We start from the raw sequence: 15,451 nt of genomic DNA on the forward strand, positions 1-15,451 counted from the left end.
TGCAGAATCACACACAAAAGCGTGCATTTATTAATAAATGTAATAGTTGATTTTGAAACCCAAGGTTTTTTAAACAATTTGCAAGTGAACTTTAAACTGATAAAAGGAAGGTGATAAATGTATATTATTATCATTGCTCACTTATTTTAGGCAAATGCACCCACATTCGTCACCTTCCGAAAGACAGAGAAACATAGGTAAGTACTGGAACTCTTTTAACCTTTTTTTTTTCCTTCTTGAAAAATATAAAAACAGCAACTGAATTTCTCAAGACACTTAGTATTGCCCTAATGGGAAGACATCATTCTGTGTGGTGTGGGGAAACTTCTCAAACAATGATCAGTTTACAGCCTTTAGGTAAATTTTCTAATTTTTTCCTTTTAATTCCTTCTGTTCACTTTAGAACATTGTTTATTACTAACTACCACTAATTACATGCCACCCTTAATAGATTATTTTGTTATTGCATCTTTTAGACCAAAATGTTCTCTAATGTGTTTAAAGTTAACATTCAATGAAAACTTGTTAATATTTAATTGACCTGCCAAATGTGATTGTTTCTTTAGAAAATGGATGTACATCAGGTGATTACCTTGTAATAAATGAAGGAAAAATGCAAAATTCTCACTCATTTGGTCAGATGCATTTTGCACTTTTCAGGGTTCTAGAATTTTCAGTTTACAGATATGATTGATGTGAATTTGAATTAGTTTGCAATCTTCATGTTCATTTTGAATGTGTTTTTATTGTATTTTGATTATTTTTAGAGGTTTAAAATGTCAGCCTGCATTTTTTAATAATGGAAAACTTTTTCTTACAATCTTACCAATTAAATATAAAAAACTAATGAATTTTAATGTATCTGGATAATTTATTTAATTATTAATTTTTAACACTGTCTGTATCTCATTGGAATAGTCCATGACTTTTAGTGGAAAAATTATGATTTTAGCAGGAAAATACAGGAAAGGATATATGGTTTTGTGTTGAAAAGTTCAATAATTTGATTTAGACCATTTAGGAAGTCCTAGGAGAGTGTGACAACTGTAATGAGAGGAGTGTAGTTACCTGGTTCAAAGAAGTGAAAAACAGTAAATCTCACTGGACTCTGGCTTGTTTACATTCATATTCTTTCAAATCATGCTTCATGTTTTTATTGCTGAAAATAAATTGACACTCTTTTGAGAATATAAAAAACAAATTAAAATGAGAACTTTCTTAGCTGACCTAGCACAAGGGGAAAAAGCCTATGTGTCCTTTTTCTCTTTCTTTTTTTCCCCTTTTCTTCTTATCTTTCTTTGTTCTTTCTTTTTTATCCTTCCTTCCTTCCTTCTTTCTTTCAAAGTTTGAGTACTTGATGCTTCTGATTTCTGACTACTTTAGTAATAAATGCTTTACTAATTTCTCTGTTATCTATGTAAGTAAATCAAGTATCTAAACTGAAAGAAGTTTGTGAGAATATAACTAAAATAGTTAAAATAAAAAAATCAATGAAAAAGTTCTTATTTAAAAAGCCAGATGGAAAATTTACATTTATCTCATGCAGTGGGTGATGTGAGATGGAGAATTTTGCAGAAGTTGGACAATTTTTCTTGGACTGCATAAACTACTGAGAATAGAAATATTCCTGTGATGTGCTCATTGCACTAAAAATTGGAGTGAATTCAAAATAGTTCTGTGTGATGAAAGTTCTTATGGCAAAGGCATAAGCTAGAACTGGTATGAAATCCTCCTAATGTAGATATTTTGGAGATAGACGTTTGGAGTAAAGTGGCATGTTGTTACACTTATACATTGTAAGACATTTTTTAAAATTCAGTATACTGAGAGTAGAAACACTAACTTTCTTGACTCATAAACTAAAAGCAGGTGATCCTATCCTTCAGGATATTCTTATCTGTAGCAAGAAGACAAAGAGGTTGATACTACTGCTGCTGTCTTAGTCATACATATTCCTAACATTTCTTAATCATAACCTTATGGTTTATACAAATTATACACAGGAAAATGTTTCTGAGTGATTTTCTTTCCCCCTGGATGACTGTATGGTGATTGAGTTACAGCATTATGTAGTAATCTTGTCTCATTTAAATCAAGTAAATCAGAGAACTTGTCCATGATTTAAGCAAAATCAAACCTACCATAAAGGTCTAAAATAATTTCCAGTTTAGTGCCATAGATATTTCACAATATTAACTCAGAATTTTTCTAGTCTTTCAAATAGATTCCTTTGTTCCTATGGCTCTGAGTGACTAATACATTTGTTTAGGAAACTATAATTGAACTTTCAGGATTTGAAATACTTAGGGTGTGTGTAGCAAAAATGCTACCTTTTTATAGAAACTATACGTATGTTGTAGTTCAGGGATGTTAAATATTTTTAATGTTCACTTGATATCACAAACTTGGGAATACTCAATGCCAGAGTTTATAGATTTAAAACAGGGAGGTTAGGATTGTTTAGGTTCCTTTGTGTAAATATGCATTTCTCTCTCTTTCTCTCTCTCTCTCTCTCTCTCTGAAGTTCAGAGGTTTTAAATATACCCCATTATTCATATGACATTATTATAATGACTTCTCAATATTCCAAGTAAAGCAATTAATAGCATTCAGAGGCATTTGGTCATAAGCAGATGTATTTTAGCTAACTGTTTCATGTGTTGAGAATCCTCAAGGAAGGCTAACGTTTGATTTATGTCTAGAAGTTTTCTTAAACATCTGGTAGAAATTGACATAAAGATTATCATTTATATTAAACAAGCATTTACTATTTTAAACATTACAGTTGACATCCTATTAAGAGGCAAAATAGAACAAAAGCATTTCAAATCATATTAGTTTTTTATAACTATTTGGCATTAATTGAAGATTGACTTTCTAGTGGTCTGATATTCATGCATGTCTCATTTCAAAAGATATTTGATTGTTATTTATATATGCATTATTTAAGTTAAACTATTTTAATTAATTTCTAGTCACTAACATTGGACAAAGATAGTATACATTGACTTAAATATGTATTAATAAGTCATAGTGATTCTCACATTCATTTGTATCCATTATGATTTTAAATGTTTGATATGGATTCTTCTGTTATTTATTAATATGCAAAATGATGAGCACAGAAAACAAAATTTTAAAATAGCATTGATATATTTTAGATTTTTAAACTCATTTAGGAGTTTATAATATCCCTCAAATAATGCAGTATCTTTTTAACACATCAGACTACTACACTAAGGTGAACTTGCTGGTGTGTCACCAGATTACAGACAGCTTATTGCCTCATAAAATATTCCACCTCATTATTGTATAACACTGTTAGGAATATATCCTTTATGTTAAATTGAAATTACAAATATATTTTTTATACAGAAGCCATTAGAGTATAAAAATTGTTACTGTGTTTCTTCCCCTTGATATTGTTACTCAAAATGCCAGGCACCAGATCAAACAATTGCAGAACAGTTGTAAAAAATAGAGTATGGGATTTTGACAGTTCCAATTTCTTTACTTCAGAACCTCATGTTCAACTAGGCATGTGAAATTTCTAAAAGAAGAAAATGACTTGCTGCATTTGTCAGAAATTATATCAGCAAAAGTCACTGTCAATAGATCTCTTCCACAAAATAGCAGTTTGTGAAGCATTAGATTCAGTTTCTGAATCTCCTTGCCTTAGCTCACAGAATGGGAGATGTATTAAAGTCCATTTGGCTATGGTAATGGCTGTGGGGATTGTAAGCTAGCATCAGTTCCAACTGATGAATGTCCATTTTGATTGGCTATCTTCATAGGGGAGTGTTCATTTTACTGGTTCTTCAATAGCTTGAATACTTTGCATGAATATCCTTAGTTATTATTTTGTGAAGGTGCATTGGTAATTATTTAATTAATTAATTTCTTTGTTTATTTTTATTACATCAAGCCAAAATATGTTTTTTTCCTAATAAAACTCTATTTTATGTTATTTTATTTTATTTTGTCTGAGTTGTATTAGATCAAGTACTTTATTGAGGGTTGGGGACCAAGGGGTCTGGCTCAGGTCCAGTTCTGCCCTGGACCATGACTCTGTGCGTAGGTGAGGAGGGAGGTCCTGGGAATTAAGCTACATCTCAATCTACTGAGATGTAGATGGGTGCTCCACTACCGAGCAATAGCCCTTTTTATTTTTTGGAGCAGTCTTACTAAGTTGCCCAGGCTGGCCTCAAACTTGCCATCCTCCACCCTTAGCCTCCCTGGCTGCTGGGATTATAGGTGTGTGACACCATACCAGCCAGCTGTTGTTCTTAGAGCAAATTGAGACATTTCTGAGCCGGGATTTCCACCCTCCAGTAATATTGGCCCTCTTGATGCAAAAATGTGAAGCTGAGATATTCTGGGGTAAACACAGGACTCTGTGAACCATGACTGATGGCATATGTGAGGGTTATTGTACAATCAGGAGTAATAGTCTGAGGAATTTCACCCTCTGGCTGCTTGCTGACTTCCTTGATGAGGGGATTGGAGATCTCCAGGACTGGCATTTATTCCACTCCCTCCCTGTCCTCTAACTCCAGTTCCCCTGGGGTTAGATCAGAGTGGAGGGGAAAGAGGGAAAAGTTCTCTCACCTTCCCCCATGAGGACAAGCAAAAAGGGGGTAGCACGAGCAGTGTGGCTGTGAGGGACAAGCCACTGCCCCTGCACTTACGTCTACCCTATCTTTTAGTGCAAGGGATTTAAGGTGAATTCCATGTAGATCCTTTTTCACACACATGGAGAAAAGCCAGGAAAAAGATCCAAATGTCTTCATGTTTCTTTGCTGTGTTCCAAGCAAGAAAAACCAACCCACAAAAAAGCACGTGCTGCTTCATGAGCACAGAACTCCCAGCAGAGGGCTGGACCAGAAGGGACAGGCTTCTATCAACCACCACCCACCCTGAGAGTCAGGCCCTGAACCCAGCAGGGACTAGAGGAGACTGAGGCCTCATTTTGACATCAGAGCAAAGAAAGGCCGAACCTCAGCAGTCAGAGGTAGGACCCCAGGCATTCCCATTGGGGTACTTTCCCTTCTTAGGACCATGTGTGCCCAGAATGGCTATCTCTGGGCTATCTTCTGTGCCTCAACTCATTTCACTGGCTCAGCAGAGGCAGTTATACTCTTGGCACATAAGGTACACAGGTTAGAGCAATCTGGTGTTTGCTTAAAGTGACCAGGTGCCAGCCTCTGATCTCTACCTTGTGAGGAGACGCCTACCAGGAGCTGATCGCTAATCTTGAGCTTCATCTGGATCTCCCGTAGTGACCTCCTGAGCAGGGTCTTGGTCATGGCCTTCTAGGTTGTCAGGCGCTGTAGCTGTGGCCATCTTCAGATCCTTCACAGTCATCACCAACAGCACTGGGTCCCAGATACAGAACTGGACATCGGACCCCACGGACAGCACAGCCCCATCCTGAGAGGCCAGCTTGCAAGGCTCATGTCCTCAGACCCACCCTCTGAAAGAAGTCAATGAAGGGCAGGAGCAGAACCATGCCAGGTCCCTGGGGCGTTTGGATCCGGCCGGAACACGATCATCTGCTCGTAGGTAGGCACAATCTTCAGGGCAATCCAGACGGAAATGGGGAAGGTGATCATTAGCAGCAGCAAGAACCCCAGGAACCTGATGAGGCCATGGCAGAGGCAGGAGGACCACCTTTGGGGTACATCGTCCCCTGTCCCCACGCCGCCCTGCTCCAGGGACAAGCAGCCCTTCTGCGAGCCCAGAAAGCACAAGCTTGACTGCGGGAAGCGGTCAAAATCCCCCAGTGGCAGTGCCGGGTACCCCGACCTGCAGAGCACGATTCCTAACGGGGACACGTCCTGTTAGCCCCTGCAGGCCACTGCTTCCCGTAAAACTGTTTAGAAATACATGATTGGCATGTTATAAATTCCATATTTTTATTGACAGTCTATCAATCTGAATAAGTAAACTACTAATAGATTTAGATTTTATATTAATGGGTAAATTGAAAAGAAATTTCATAATTTTTCATATTAGGTACATATTCTTTACTTCTCCATTTTAAACATAAATTGATCTCTATAACTATTAATTTCATTCACTCCAAGGTTTATTTAATATATTACATTTAACTCATATGAATTTTTCTTCAAATGCAGTTTAATTAAAAAACAAAATAAAAACAAGAAACCATATTTCTAAACAGCAAGTGGCAAATTCAAATGCATTCTTCTGTTTGTTGTGCTCAGTTGAATATGCCCCCCCTCCTCCCGCCACACAATACTTACAGCATTGCAGTTTTCTGGCAACAAATGGCTGCTGGGGGTCCCCAGATGACTCTGATTTGCTACAGTGTTTAATCTTTCACAAAAGCTGTTTACTGCTTCATATATGAAGAACCCAAGAACTTTATCCTTTAAGTCATGCCTCGCTGCTAATAAATGGATATATGAATTCTAACAGCCAAGTCTCTAAACAGAGCCATGAGGGAGTACAGCAGATATTCTGCACAGAAGTAAAATAGAGTTAAAATCCGATTTTTCTACATAGCTATTGTCATGCTGTGTATCTAACCAGATTGAAGTGCAATTAGGAAATTCAAGTGAAACTGAAAATATATTAGTGGCGCAAAAAGATTCAGCAGTGCCTTATTAGGTTATAGGGCTACAATAATGTCTTTCCAGTGTTTCTCTTGGATGTCTACATTTTGGAAACAAAACAAAGACCCACATTTCTGTATTTAATACCTAGACTTGACATTAGGTCATTGCAGGACGATTGTCACTATAATTTCTTGCATTTTTCTGAAACAAGTAGAAATTACATTCAAAATATCTTTTTATGCCCCCCCACCTTTGGATGGTTAGTCATGATTTCATATAACGATCTTATAGGATTCCTAGGCAATTTTACTGGGTTATACATTTATTGAGTATTACTCTGTGTTGGCACTAAGCTAAACACTTTAACATACATCATTTCTTACAGTTATACTAACCACATTACATTCTTTTTTTTATTTTTAAATATTTTATTGGTTCTATTTAGTTATATATGACAGTAGAATGCATTCAGATTCATTGTGTACAAATTTATTTTTTTGTTTTAGCTGTTAATGGATCTTTATTTGTTCATATGGGTGCTGAGAATCAAATTCAGTGCCGTACACATGCTAGACAATCCCTCTATAACTGAGCTATAACCCCATCCTCTGAAAAAAAAAATTGTTTATAAATAATATCAAACTTATTCAATGACTCATAAGAAAAAAAACAGCGTAAAGTTAATTTTTATATTGCTACCAACTAAGATGATAAATAGCACAATAAAAAGGTATATATGACAAGTGTCAGGACAGAAGCAAATCCATCATTTGTGCTCCCAACTGAACAAGCTGAAGTAAAGGCCTCCTATTATTACCTGACTTTCTGCACCTAGATATTTATTGCCTATCATGATATGTGTCAAAACGATTCTCTATACTGTCTTTATTTTTTTATTAAAAATCATAAATTTACATAGGGCAATGTTGTTTGATTCATTCTGTTATTTTTCCCCTTCTCCCCTACCTCTCCCACCCCTCTTTTCCCTCTATACAGTCCTTTCTTCCTCCATTCTTACCACCCTCCTTATCCCTAACCCTAAACTTAACCCTAACCCTAATGCTAACCCCTCCTACCCCCCATTATATGTCCTCATCCGCTTATCAGCGAGATTATTCATCTTTTGGTTTTTTGAGATTGGCTTATCTCACTTAGCATGATATTCTCCAATTTCATCCATTTGCCTGGAAATGCCATAATTTTATCATTCTTCATGGCGGAGTAATATTCCATTGTGTGTGTGTATATATATATATATATATATATATATATATATATATATATGCCACATTTTCTTTATCCATTCATCAACTGAAGGGCATCTAGTTTGTTTCCACAATCTGGCTATGGTGAATTGAGCAGCTATGAACATCTCTGTAGTATGCTGATTTTAAGTCATTTGGGTATAAGCCAAGGAGTGGGATAGCTGGGTCAAATGGTGGTTCCATTCCAAGCTTTCTACAAGACATATAATTAATATTGTTAGTTTCTAGAAGAGTGAAAGTACATTAGGAATTTAAAAACCTGTTATGGTTTCATGACATGCTAAGAGCAGAGAGATCGGAATGGAAATCAAACCGAAAACTGGTTGACACAAATCCTCAGCCATAAAGTACTATATTACTCTCCCATTAGTCCTGATTTTAAATGATAAATTTGTATATTAGCAATTTTTATGTCACAATGAAAAAGTTGTTGAAATATAAAGAAAAAACAAATCAAGGATAGCAGATCAAGGAGCAAAACATGAATAAACAGAAAATGGAGAATGGCAGAAGAAACAAGTGAAATGGGAGGCCTCTTTTCAGCATAGTGTCAGAAATCTTGATTGCTCTTTTATTTTAGGAATTATCTGCAAATTCAGATAGCTGCAGAAAGGTAAATTAAATCTAAAAGATTTGATATATAGAGAGCTACTCTTCACTTACTGAAACAGAAAGGAAGAACAGACTTACTGATCCTTAAACATAGATTAAACTTCAACCTCAAATATTTCTTCATTATTTTTCCTAAGGATAAGTTGACTTATTCTAAAAGTCTTAGTTTCCATTTTCTTCAAACATAACTTACAAAATTATTGTGAAAATTATATTAGCATATACCTGCTGAATATATTATATGAATTAATAGATTAAATCAAATGTCCTGATTTCAAGTTTCACAATGCCTTGCTTTATTCAAGTTACTAAAGTGGGTTTCGATTTATCTTATAAACTGCAGAAATGGTTTCATAATGATCACTTTATGGATCACTCTAAGGATGCAAAGACTCGATATTTGGAAAATAGTCCATAAAATTGGAAGATCTTTAACCATGATCATTACCAGTTCTTACCCTGTCCCTTATACAGTCCTGAGCATCTTCTTGTTATCCTAAATTACCAGACATCCTTGCCAGCTGATCTTTCACAGAATACTTTATTTTAAAAAGTTATATCTCTTTCAGACTGATATAATTATCAATCCCCTAAAATAATGAATGCAACTTCATGATCCCAGGAGATTTTGTTTTTGCCTCAAATTTATTTGTATTAGGGAAAAATGTCATCTAGGGGTGCAAATTAAAATGTAAAGGAGGACTAAGGGAAGATGGCTACAACGTACACAGGCATGTTCCAAGCAGGGGGTGAACTTACAAGCACCACTAAGTCAGTGCGAGAGAAAATTCCCCAAATCTATCCCACCCATTTCCTCTCTGCATCTCCCTATGTCTGATCAACAGAGGAAATCTGACTACGAGAATGAATCTGAAGAGGACAATAGTGATGGCACCTCTGATTTTAAGTGTGTGTGTGTGTGTGTGTGTGTGTGTGTGTGTTGTGAATCTGCACTAGGCCAGAGTGTAGTATTAACTCTATTTAAGAGTTGATTTGACTGGAGGGTCATGGTTTTTACATAAACACAAAAAATTTAGTATGCCATATTTTATTTTAAATTAACAATTATTTAATGTGAACAAGAACTTTAAAAGTTTCTGAAAATGTATATAAAAAGATTCAGTAAATGAATGAACGTTCCTGAGATCACAACGTTAGGATGGAACACACCTTAAAGATACTATGCATGTTCACTCAGGTGTGGACACATTGTTTTCTGTTTCAGGTATCCCGAAAATCTTCCAGGATGGAGAATGTGTCTTTCTAAGACATTATTTCAGCACACAAGTCCAACCTAAAATCATTTATTCTGAACCAAATTTTGCAGAAAATTTGAGTTGATTTTAGTTTTTATTTCTGAAGCAACTTCACAGTGCATCTCCTTCTTTTGGATGTATTTCAAACATTAGAGGACAGATGCCAGTCACCATTTAATCTTCTCTTGTTTCTAAGCAGTCCCTACAACATCCCTACAACAACTTATCAGGTAACTATTCCCCATGTATTTTCATTGTCTATTACTGTAGACACATTTTGAGTTTGTAAATATCCCTATATAGTGATGACACAACATAACATTTAATATCTGGACTCATCTGTGCAGCTTAAAAAGAGACTACTGTGTCCTGTGATCAGGACACCTAACTTTTACAAATGCAGACCAAAATTGCTTTAGCTCCCTTTCAAGTTAAAAACACTCTTGGGTCACATTATCCTTCTCATCAGGTAAAATCTCCAGCTGTTTTTCACATAAACTTTTTAATTTTGGTTCACTTTTCACATTTAGCTTTTTGAAACTGATTTTTTAAAACAAAAATATGATGTTAAAAATTAATCCATGTAATTTATTTCAGTATCTCAGCTTGCTGAGATAGATTTGAATTCTGTTCTGTCAACTGTTGAATAAAGTAAACATCATTTTCTGTCAACTGTTGAATAAATTAAACATCATTTGCAAATCTGAGAAAATGTCTTATTTATACGTAACAAATGACATTTAGTTGGTGTGTATGCCTTTTATTTTGTTTCGTTAGTAGTCTTTTCCTTTAGAAATGATATCCACAGAGAAATAGAATAAATTCAGTTAAATATAAAAGTAGACATTAATCCTATACTTTAGAGTATAACTAAAGATTCCATAGAGTATCCTGTATGAATACAGTTGCTGAGTCACATATGTAAAACACAGAAGATTTTAAAATATTCACAAAATTCTATGGACACATAAAACAGGTAATATTTGATTGAGCTAAAATGAGAAGTGAGTGCTTACAAAGATAATCTGGAAGAATGAGTGGACACTTGCATGGCACTAAAATGAAAGAAAATAATTTCCATGCAAAGCAAAAATGTTATGACAAAATATGGTAAGCAAAAACTTCCAAATTATCATTTCTAGACTACATGTATTTTATTACCTCATTATATATATATATATAGACATTATAAATTCCTCAGTTTCTCCCCAAGACATTAAAAAAAATGTATCTCTGGATGAGGCCAGGTAAACTAAATTCACATCAAACACTCTTGGCAATCATTATGAATGTAAATATTTTAAAAGTACTATTTCATAGTAAATACTATTATTTACTATGAGTAATACTATTCATTACTGAAGCACTGGTAAATAAGCTCATAGACTGACAGAGGGGAGTCTTATGGTTTTCTGGAAGTCTGAAATTGGCACAGGAAACTCCTGAAAATGTTGTGCAAGGCAGCAACATGTATTAATGTTTAGAAAAATAAATCTGTTGGCAGTATGAAGATGTACTTGGTGTAACAGTGCACAAGATGTGTAGGTCTTCCCAAGATGTAGATAATTGACAAAAACTTAGTCTACAGCAAGAGACTGATAAAGAAGACAGATAATGGAATTGATGAAGATTGACATGCACTTCAAAGTTTTGTTTGAGGAAAGGAGATTAAAAAGATCCAAAAATGACTTAGAAGTTTCAATATATATAATGGCAATATCTAATTTTTTTGTGTGTGTATACAAATTTAGAAGCAAGTCTAGAGCTCAAACAGAGAAAAAATAGTTGAAATTTTGAATTGGGTAGTGTTAAATGTGTAGGTTGTGTTTATAGAGGGTTATCCAACCATCAATTTGAAATATGGATCCAATTTCTAAGAGATAACTTGAAAGTGGAGACAAGATTTGAAGTCCATTATCAGATATTTGTTAAATCCATTAGACTAGAATCCTGCAGGTTGTCCTGAGATGGTTAAGACAAGTGAGAAGGAAGAGAACATTGGCTGGAACATGTTTGCTGCCAGTGCTGTGACAAAACAGGGCCAAGGAGGAGCCACCTGGGCAGAAGCCAAAGAACAAGCATTCTGGAGGCAAAAGGAGAAATACAAATAACCATGACGATGAAATCCAAAGGTGGAGAGAGTTAAGGAAAGGGAAAATTGTCAAGAAAGTCTGTTACAGACAGTAGGTTAAACGTGAAAAGAAATAATTGTGTTTGGAAAGAGGAAGATCACTGAGTATCCGATAAGAACTAAGGACAATATTTTTTAAAACAAAATTTTACATTGATTTTTCTTTTAAGTAATTTTACATGAAGAAATGAATCTTATAATTTTTAAAATGATAATAAGGCATAAAAGTCACTTATTCTCTTAAAAATAGTTCTTCTGTATTTAGTTAATTCCTTACTCTGAAATAATAGTTTTCAAAAGTTAATGTGTAAGGGATTTCAAATTTTATTTCAAGAGTAAATCAATAGTGTTATTGCTTCATAAATACATTATCAGTGGTAGATAATCAGTGTGTTCAGCTTATGTGAGGTCTTAGGGTGTTTTGCTTAATATAGTAGAGCATGGAAACCTGCCGCTTCTCTGCATCTTTAGATAATATTTAAGTTGGCTTTTAGTTCTCTAAAAACATAAATAACAAAATATGATACTTACAATTATAAACTACAATAATGTTAAGACATCTTATTAATACTCCAATTCTTTATTCAGGCATCTGGTTAAGAATGCACCTTCATTCTCCTTTTGAACTTAATGCGGTCCTGTAACTGACCTTGGCTGAAAATTGTTAATGAGTGATATGTTTTACTTGGACGCAAGTCTTTTAAAGCCAATGTGCAATTCACCATATGTAATGCCTTCCCACAGCACGCAGCATTGCTTCAGATGTTGAATATAACCGGCTAGTTTAGAAAAAATGTCCAGGAAGCCATGCTGAATGTATACAGAAAAATAACCACTATTATTTTATACAACATTAGTTTTGGAATTATTCATTACCTTAGTGTAGCATAGGCTATCCTGACTAACACAGAAATCACTACATGATGCACACTTTTGTGTAAGAGTTCCTTCATGCATATTCTCAGGGTCCCTAAATGTGGTGTTTGCTTTATTCAAACATGACATGAAAGTACGCAGTTTTGTAAAGGTATTGGGGGCATCCATGTGTCAAGTAACTAAGTAGGCTATAATTTTATTTGTGGGAATCTTTCAATTTGAAGTAGGTTTTGGGGGAAGGGACTATATTCCTGCTTATATGCATATTAGATCAATCCAAACTGCTTCATGCCAAATACTAAGGAATTTGCTTTCTTTGCTTCTCAGAATTCTATGGTATCAGAATTTAGGCCCTAAGACAAGGATACAAACATATTTAGCCCTGCATTCTGTGATGAAATCACTATGGTGTGCTGGTTACAGGTTCTGACATCTGCCCTATATGCAAGTCAGACTGTATATTCTCCATTTCCTGATTGCACACCCAAGCAAATATAGGGGTGCCTATGCATTTTAGTTACATGTAAGTCACACTGTGGGTATTTTGCATTGAGTTTTTCCTGTTGTGATGATTCATACCTGTTGAATAACCCATATTGGACTGCCTAATTTCTCTTAATCGGGTGTAAAATTGCTGAAATAATAATTTTCTAAGTCAAAGAGTCATTGCACAGAAGTGACCTCTATCCCCTTAAGATTTGGTTCGTGAATACTTCTTGGGCAGAAAGAGTATTAAAATATTATCCCATTCATTAACTCTGCTTCTGTTGTAACTTTAGAACACTGACTTTTTTGACCTCTTTCTTTCTTTTTTTTTTTTGGTGGTGCTGGGGACCTCTTTCTTTTGTGTGCTCATTGACATCTGAGACTTTCCCAACACTGAAGTACTTATTTGGTGTTAACTTGTGGTTTCCCTGTGCAACCCATATTGAGAAAATCTTTTTGAATATATTTTTGGTTCTGATCTTGCCATCCACACCAACACTCAGTTTGGGAGCGTAGCTTGATTATTCACTCAAAATATATAGTGAACCTACTTTATGCTCTGGATTAGGACCTAATGTTCAGGTATAACAAAATCCACAGTGAGAGATGGACAATGCCACAAATGGTTACATTGGGATTGTGTTATGATGTTATAATATAGTGTTATAAATTTTTACCCATTGTTCTGTGGAAGAACAGATAAAAAGATCCACTATGGCATCTAACATGAAGATGTATCCTATAAACTGTGGTGAGTACTTGACTTGTTTATCTCAAGTGTTGCTCTCAAAAAAGAAAATGTATATACAGATATATACATAAGTACTATGTACATATGTATATTTATAAAAATGAAATTGTAGCCCTAGCAAATGTTTAGGTATTAAATGTTTCATAACTGCCATGAACCACTAATAAATATACCGAAATAAAAGGAAATTTGTGTTTATGAATAAGAAAAATTAATTTCGAGAAATTAAATTAATTATCCACATATCTAGTTTTTCTTCCTCTCTCTTCTCTTCATCCTTCCAGAAATATATCAGTCACCATTTAAAAAAACCTTGATTACTGAATTTTGTTAAGGCTTTGCAAATTAAATTCTGAGGGCAGAGACTGGTTTTCAGTATATTGCAATTCCCTAGAACTGAGAATAGGTTTGGGTCTTAATGTAGAGAGAGGGCATATTTTTAAAAAATAGATTTATTTTATGAAAATGCACAAAGTGAATATATATCAAAATAGCATTGTCACTAATAATACCATTTGATATACAATCTCTAACTCTGACCTTAACAGTCAAGTTAATATTCAGGGGGGGATGAGGTAAAATTTGGGGGTGTGAGATAAAATTTGTGGATATTCGTTTTTTTCACCAGATAAATGAGATCTAACTCTTTCAGTACAAAGGACTGGACTACATACTAATAAACTTGTTAGAAAAAATAAATCTTCAGACACAGATGGTTTTAATTTGCTAAACTTACTGAATTTACTAATATTTTACAGTACAAAACCTGATGAAATTCTGTCAGTTTTCCATTTTTATTGCTCTTTCTCATAGTAAAAAAAAAGTCATTAAAGTCATTTCAGATTTTATAAACTTTAATGCTTTCTCAAGCAGTGTTCTTGTTACTTGACAAATAGTAATGTGTATTTTTTATTTCTTCATGATTAATAGGATATCAGAAAACATCATCAATCATATTCTTCCTAGTAACTGTAAGATAGAGCTAAAAATCAACATTATGGACTTTGAAATCAATATGCCTTTTTGTTCTGGTTATAATTTACTTGATGCAATTAAATCAAAGAAAATTTATTATTAAAGAAAAGTCAACATGTCAGTTGATTTCTATTTGGGTTGTACTCTCTTGTATTTTTATGTAATAATAGTACTTTATTCCCTTCGTTGTTCCTTCCTATTCTTAATAATCTTAATGTCATTAAGAATTTATTTAAATCTAACCTTTTCATAATTGATATGCTCGAAATACTTCATAGCAGAATGCATTTTTATTAAAATTTAAAGTTGATTTTTTAAAGAGAAAAAATGTATGCATTGAATAGTGCTATTTATTTATCTCACAACATTATATGCCTTTAAGCAAAGTCAAACATTCTCAGAATACTTTATTCATGTTTCTCAGAAAAGATATGTCCCCCACTCCTCTTAGTAAATAGGGAGGGTGACTATGTGATTACTTGTCCTTATGTCCACTTACAGGCAAGCTTTGTGTTTAT

The 15,451-nt window shown here is 34.3% G+C and overlaps 1 pseudogene across 1 annotated transcript in view; it reads right to left on the reverse strand.

Moving 5' to 3' along the window:
* Positions 1 to 13,316, reverse strand: part of LOC306654135 (stomatin-like protein 1) — a 29,387-nt pseudogene extending 16,071 nt beyond the window's left edge. The window contains exons 1-2 of the transcript in view: positions 13,301 to 13,316; positions 5,235 to 5,821 (exon numbers count right to left, since the gene is read on the reverse strand). The product of the transcript in view is annotated as a stomatin-like protein 1 (transcript). The remainder of the gene's footprint in view (positions 1 to 5,234; positions 5,822 to 13,300) is intronic.
* Between the last annotated feature and the right edge of the window lie 2,135 nt (positions 13,317 to 15,451).

Source organism: Sciurus vulgaris (assembly GCF_902686455.1).
Source record: "Sciurus vulgaris genome assembly, chromosome: 1".
In the NCBI taxonomy this organism is placed as follows: Eukaryota; Metazoa; Chordata; class Mammalia; order Rodentia; family Sciuridae; genus Sciurus; species Sciurus vulgaris.